This window comes from Myxocyprinus asiaticus, chromosome 39 (assembly GCF_019703515.2).
Source record: "Myxocyprinus asiaticus isolate MX2 ecotype Aquarium Trade chromosome 39, UBuf_Myxa_2, whole genome shotgun sequence".
NCBI lineage: Eukaryota > Metazoa > Chordata > Actinopteri > Cypriniformes > Catostomidae > Myxocyprinus > Myxocyprinus asiaticus.
Window position 1 is genome coordinate 20,611,093 of NC_059382.1, and position 7,120 is coordinate 20,618,212.

The 7,120-nt window shown below is 35.4% G+C and overlaps 1 pseudogene; it reads left to right on the forward strand.

The window, feature by feature from the left end:
• The first annotated feature begins 614 nt into the window (after positions 1 to 614).
• LOC127429680 (carotenoid-cleaving dioxygenase, mitochondrial-like) lies at positions 615 to 6,811 on the forward strand (annotated as a pseudogene).
• Positions 6,812 to 7,120: the final 309 nt, after the last annotated feature.

A 7,120-nucleotide genomic window follows, 5' to 3' on the forward strand; every position in this document is an offset into this window, starting at 1 on the left:
TGTGTGTAATGCTGCAATTCAAACTGTACTTAAAAAGAGATCCGTTTGAAAGAGAAAAGTGTTTTTTCTGGTAATAAATATTGTATGATAAAAAAGGACTTTACTGCCAGATAAAGGTAATGTAAAATAATAATAATAATAATAATAATAATAATAATTTTCTCAAACAGGCAAAATAAAACTAGATATTAACTGACCCCATTGGTTACTTACAACTGACCCCGCAGTATGGAATATTTGGAATATCGTCAAATATTATGATGGAAGAAATATTTGGTTGACAGTTGGCACGATTACAATACTTAACAGAAAAATGTACCTCTTTTGTGACAAAAAATTGTGGTGTACTGTAGTTATTTGGTTCCTGATCTTTACCCAAAAATGTGAAACTTTTTACAAATTACCCCGGTTTCCCCTATTTTAAAAGCAAAACAATCAACAAAAAAATAAATAAAAAGAAAGAAATGCTATGCTTAAAATAGCTATGCTGCACTTCAAGTTTCATCAGCTCAATAGGCTTATCTGCAATTTGATGTGTTCAAATGAAGGGTTGAAGAGTTTTTAGAGAACTTTTTAATGTGTTATCTCATATTTTTACCACATAATGTTGAATGATGCAGAGTATGAAATACTACAATTTACTGTATTTATGGTTGAGGATGTAATACCACAATTTACTGTATTATGGTTGAGGATGTAATACCACAATTTACTGTATTTATGGATGATCTAAAAAAAAAAAAGAAGCCATGTGTAATTCTGAACTATTGTGGTTTGCACTGGATGAAAACCCTAATTTGTACAACACTAGATTCTTCATGAAACATGAGCCACTCATGAAATATCAACCGAACACATTTCTTTTTCTACTTAAATGGCATTAACATGTGTTACGCTGTTACCTAAATTAGACTTTTGCATTTTAAAGTCTTTGCTTTTGCTTTAACTATACATTTCTTGTCCTCACAACACCCCAAGAATGATCTTTATACTATGTCTTTCATGTATGCTGTTTCTTCCACCTGAATATATCTTGAATATTGCCTTCAAGCAGCTTAACACTGAAGTGAGGTCTGTACTGTGGTACTGAATCAAAAATAATAGCCTAATTTACTTTAAGTAAAAGGCCAACTGTGGCAGACATCGAGATATGCCAAAATAAACTAAAATGTTCTTTGTTCTCATTATTTCCATCTTTGAGGTTTTGCTTTAACCCTGTCTTGTTCTATAGTGGCAACATGATGATGACATGTTTTTGAGATGTGAATAGCTTTCATACAATGTATGCCAAATTGTTATTTAAATCTTAACTGGTTGATCTTTTTCAGACTAAACATTTACAGGTGCATCTCAATAAATTAGAATGTCATGGAAAAGGTCATTTATTTCAGTAATTCAACTCAAATTGTGAAACTCGTGTATTAAATAAATTCAATGCACACAGACTGAAGTAGTTTAAGTCTTTGGTTCTTTTAATTGTGATGATTTTGGCTCACATTTAACAAAAACCCACCAATTCACTATCTCAAAAAATTAGAATACATCATAAGACCAATAAAAAAAAAACATTTTTAGTGAATTTTTGGCCTTCTGGAAAGTATGTTCATTTACTGTATATGTACTCAATACTTGGTAGGGGCTCCTTTTGCTTTAATTACTGCCTCAATTCGGCGTGGCATGGAGGTGATCAGTTTGTGGCACTGCTGAGGTGGTATGGAAGCCCAGGTTTCTTTGACAGTGGCCTTCAGCTCATCTGCATTTTTTGGTCTCTTGTTTCTCATTTTCCTCTTGACAATACCCCATAGATTCTCTATGGGGTTCAGGTCTGGTGAGTTTGCTGGCCAGTCAAGCACACCAACACCATGGTCATTTAACCAACTTTTGGTGCTTTTGGCAGTGTGGGCAGGTGCCAAATCCTGCTGGAAAATGAAATAAGCATCTTTAAAAAGCTGGTCAGCAGAAGGAAGCATGAAGTGCTCCAAAATTTCTTGGTAAACGGGTGCAGTGACTTTGGTTTTCAAAAAACACAATGGACCAACACCAGCAGATGACATTGCACCCCAAATCATCACAGACTGTGGAAACTTAACACTGGACTTCAAGCAACTTGGGTTACGAGCTTCTCCACCCTTCCTCCAGACTCTAGGACCTTGGTTTCCAAATGAAATACAAAACTTGCTCTCATCTGAAAAGAGGACTTTGGACCACTGGGCAACAGTCCAGTTCTTCTCCTTAGCCCAGGTAAGACGCCTCTGACGTTGTCTGTGGTTCAGGAGTGGCTTAACAAGAGGAATACGATAACTGTAGCCAAATTCCTTGACACGTCTGTGTGTGGTGGCTCTTGATGCCTTGACCCCAGCCTCAGTCCATTCCTTGTGAAGTTCACCCAAATTCTTGAATCGATTTTGCTTGACAATCATAAGGCTGCGGTTCTCTCGGTTGGTTGTGCATCTTTTTCTTCCACACTTTTTCCTTCCACTCAACTTTCTGTTAACATGCTTGGATACAGCACTCTGTGAACAGCCAGCTTCTTTGGCAATGAATGTTTGTGGCTTACCCTCCTTGTGAAGGGTGTCAGTGATTGTCTTCTGGACAACTGTCATATCAGCAGTCTTCCCCATGATTGTGTAGCCTAGTGAACCAAACTGAGAGACCATTTTGAAGGCTCAGGAAACCTTTGCAGGTGTTTTGAGTTGATTAGCTGATTGGCATGTCACCATATTCTAATTTTTTGAGATAGTGAATTGGTGGGTTTTTGTTAAATGTGAGCCAAAATCATCAAAATTAAAAGAACCAAAGACTTAAACTACTTCAGTCTGTGTGCATTGAATTTATTTAATACACGAGTTTCACAATTTGAGTTGAATTACTGAAATAAATGAACTTTTCCACGACATTCTAATTTATTGAGATGCACCTGTATTTGCATGATAAAAAATGCTGCCAAAGAATTTCTCATATAATTTCCAAAATACTGTGTATAAATAAACAATAATTAAAAATAATATACTGAATATTGCAAAAAAATAAAAATAAAAAATAAAAAATGTTTTTCAATTAAATGAAAATCAGTAGTTCACAGTAGCACATTTAGATTCTGTGGTATGAAATTTTATTAATTACTTTTTATTTTCCTTTTTCAGTTAGAGGTTAGAGAAGTCATGACATAATTTGTTGCTGACTTGGGAATTTCCCAAACAGATTAGATTGATTTAACAGAATGAGGAGATATTTATTAGATTATAATGGCAACGAATAATACCGTAAGTCCTCAACATATTGAAATCTGGGTAGCCCTGTATGATGGTTAACTGCTTTTGAACTATAATAATTGCCTTTGAGATTCCATTTATGTATAATGAATGACGTGCTTGTACTGTGCACAATGACAATAAAGTTGAATCTAATCTAAACTGTGTGTGTGTGTTTGTGTGTGTGTACATATATATATTTTTTATATATACAAATGTTTGTGGACACCATATGTGCTTGATGAACATTTGATTTCAAAACCTTAGGCATCAATTTCCCCCTTTGCTGTAATAACAGATTCCACTCTTTTGGGAAGGATTTCCACTATACTGTATGTAGTAACATGGCTGCAGGGATTTGCTCTCATTCAGACACAAGGCTATCAGTGAGGTCAGGAACTGATGTTGGTCGATGGGGCCTGACTTACAGTTGCTGTCCAGTTCACCCCAAAAGTGATCAGTGGGGTTCAGGTCTGGGCTTTGTGCAGGCCAGTCAATTTCTTCCACGCCAGACACAGTAAACCATTTCTTTATGGACCTCACTTTGTTCACAGGGGCATTGTCTTGCTGGAACAGAAAAGAGCTATCCCCAAACAGTTGCCAAAAATTTGAAAGCACACAAAGCCCAAGCCATTACATGAAGAAACATTAAGATTTTTCTTTACTGGATTTAATAGAGTAACCAAATTCGTTAATTAGAAGGGGATGTCCACAAATTTTGGCCATATAGTATATATATATATATATATATATATATATATATATATATATATATATATATATATATATATATATGCCTATATTGTCCGATTTAACTGTGCAGCCATTGTTAGCTTAGCATCCACTCAGAAATTAATCAGGCTATTCATTAGCAGTAATTGAGTTACCAAGTGAGTATGAAGTCTTCAGTTCTGATTAAATTGGCCTGAATATGTTCTGATATGTGAACTTCCCAACTTCCTCTTCCCACAAAGAGCCAACTGACAATGCAAATGTGAGTTTTGTCCAGTATAAAGGAGACTACTATTTCAGCACAGAGACAAACTTCATGCACAAAATAGACCCAAAGACACTTGAAAACAAAGAAAAGGTACGCACAAATGATTTAAATTGTAAACATGTAAAACACGTTTGTATGGAGAACAAACCAAGTGAAATGTGGAAATCATTGTTTGTAGGTGGACTGGAGTAAATTCATTGCTGTTAATGGAGCCACAGCTCACCCCCATGTGGATCCTGATGGAACCACATACAACATGGGCAACTCTTACACCCCTAAAGGTTTGTCAGCAGATTACCTCTAAGTCGGACTCAATGAACAAATAAAAGATAGGTAGTGTTTAAAAGTGAACTTCATAATTTAACTCTCAGTTTTATTCTCAGGTGCCTTCAACAATATTATAAGAGTGTCCCCAAAAAAAGAGAATCCAGAGGATACCTTGGAAGGAGCCACAGTTGTTTGCTCTATCCCCTCTGAGGACAAGTCCAAACCATCCTACTATCATAGCTTTGGTAAGTGAACAGTGCTCAAAATCTGTCATTCGTGAATATATTTTTTCATATGCATCTTTTAAAACAAACTGACAACCATAACTTTATTGAAATTTTTCACTGTTATTGCAGCCATGTCAGAGAACTACACTACCGGTCAAAAGTTTTGAAACACTTGACTGAAATGTTTCTCATGATCTTATAAATCTTTTGATCTGAAGGCGTATGCTTAAATGTTTGAAATTAGATTTGTAGACAAAAATATAATTGTGCCACCATATAAATTTATTTCATTATAAAACTAAAATTTAATAAAAAAAATAAATTAAAAAAAAGGTTTTTGAAATTGATGACTTGGACCAAATAATAAAGAAAAGCAGCCAATAAGTGCCCAACATAGATGGGAACTCCTTCAATACTGTTTAAAAAGCATCCCAGGGTGATACCTCAAGAAGTTGGTTGAGAAAATGTGAAGAGTACATGTCTGCAAATTCTAGGCAAAGGGTGACTACTTTGAAGATGCTAAAATATAACACAGTTTTGATTTATTTTGGATTTTGTTTAGTCACAACATAATTCCCATAGTTCCATTTATGTTATTCCATAGTCTTGATGACTTTACGATTATTTTAAAATGTGAGGGGGGAAAAAATTATAATAAAGAATGAGTGTTTCAAAACTTTTGACCGGTAGTGTATGTGGTATTCATCGAACAGCCAGATAAAATGGATCTGTTGAAGATTGTGACAAATGGGTTTACTGATGGCTTATATTGAGACCCCAAACACTACATGGTTTTCCATGTAATCAATAAGCACACAGGAATGGTAAAAACTGCAATTAAATGTTGTAAAACTGTCCAACTACCAGAACACATTTTAAAATAGTTTAAAAATCAGCTTTGGCTCTCTCCAAAGCATGACTCTGTACTTTATTTTGTTACAGCTGAGCTTTGTCAAATATTGTGCAAAGCCTTTGTCAACCTTTCATCAGATAAATTGTTATGAAGAAAATGGTTTCCTGATCATGGACATCTGCTGTTCTGATGATGGCCAGACACTGAGCAACTACATGATTCAGAATTTTAAAAAGTCATACATCTCAAAACATTTCATACATCTATGTGAAAATGACACCTTGTTCCTTCTGAACAAATCACTTTAAGTGGTTCCATATAATTGCTGGTTAATTACTTGGTAATTTTACTAGGTATACAACACCATGTGCAGAACCTTCCCCCGCCGTTTTGTCCTACCAGTGAATGTGGACAGTGACACATCCTGTGGGCAAAATCTCAACACACGCTTGAACAGCACTGCCACAGCTATTAAGACAGACAAGAATATTGTTGGTTTATGTGGTTATTGTCTCTGTATTTTATCTAGATGTTATCTATTGAAACTTGTGTGTTTCTGTAACAGCATGCAATAGAAGTGTTTTCCATGAATATTTTTACAGGTGTTTTGCACCTATGAAGATCTTCATGGTGAGGATCTTCATGAATATAGAGGTATAGAATTCCCACAAATCAACTATTCAAAGTGCAACACCCGGCCCTACCGTCACTACTGTGGATGTGGCTTTGGACACCAGGTTGGAGACTCTCTCATTAAAATGGACCTGCAAGGCAAACAAATGAAGGTTAGTGTTAAGTTTATAAGCAGAAATCTTGTCGGTAATTGGAACTCATACAGTAAATACTGTTTAATGAAATTATGATGGTCACACAGGTGTGGCAACATGCAGGCCTGTATCCTTCTGAACCAATCTTTGTTTCTTCACCTGATGCTGTAGAGGAGGATGATGGAGTTATTTTGTCTGTGGTCATATCTCCTAATCAGGTACAGCATGCTACATTCCTCAGTGGTGGTAGGCAATTAAAAAGAGCTTGTTAGTGTTTCAAAACAGTGAGAAAAATGTCAGGCCAGACTAATGAGTAATTATGTCTCTAGGACAAGAGTACATTCCTTTTGGTGCTAGATGCAAAAACATTTGAAGAATTGGGTCATGCGGAGATACCTGTCAACATTCCATACGGTTTTCATGGGGCTTTCCAAACTATAAACTGAGGATCATTTTAAGAAAGTCCTAACCTAAGGTTACATTTTCTATTAAAGACAACACCTTAAGACTACCATGCTGTGGCTTTTTATGTAATATTCTGAGGTGCTTCATGTCTATTGACCTGTAATGATCAATTTGTCTCTTGTGTCTGGATTGTCTAGCGCTGTCTAATGTTATATCTTATAAATATTTTCTAAAGGAAATTCTAAGATCATGTATATAAACCTGCATAGGCTCTACACTTGTTTCCTTTTCATACTTTTAAAATTGATGTTATAATTAAACAGAATGCATTTTAACTATAAATGCATCTA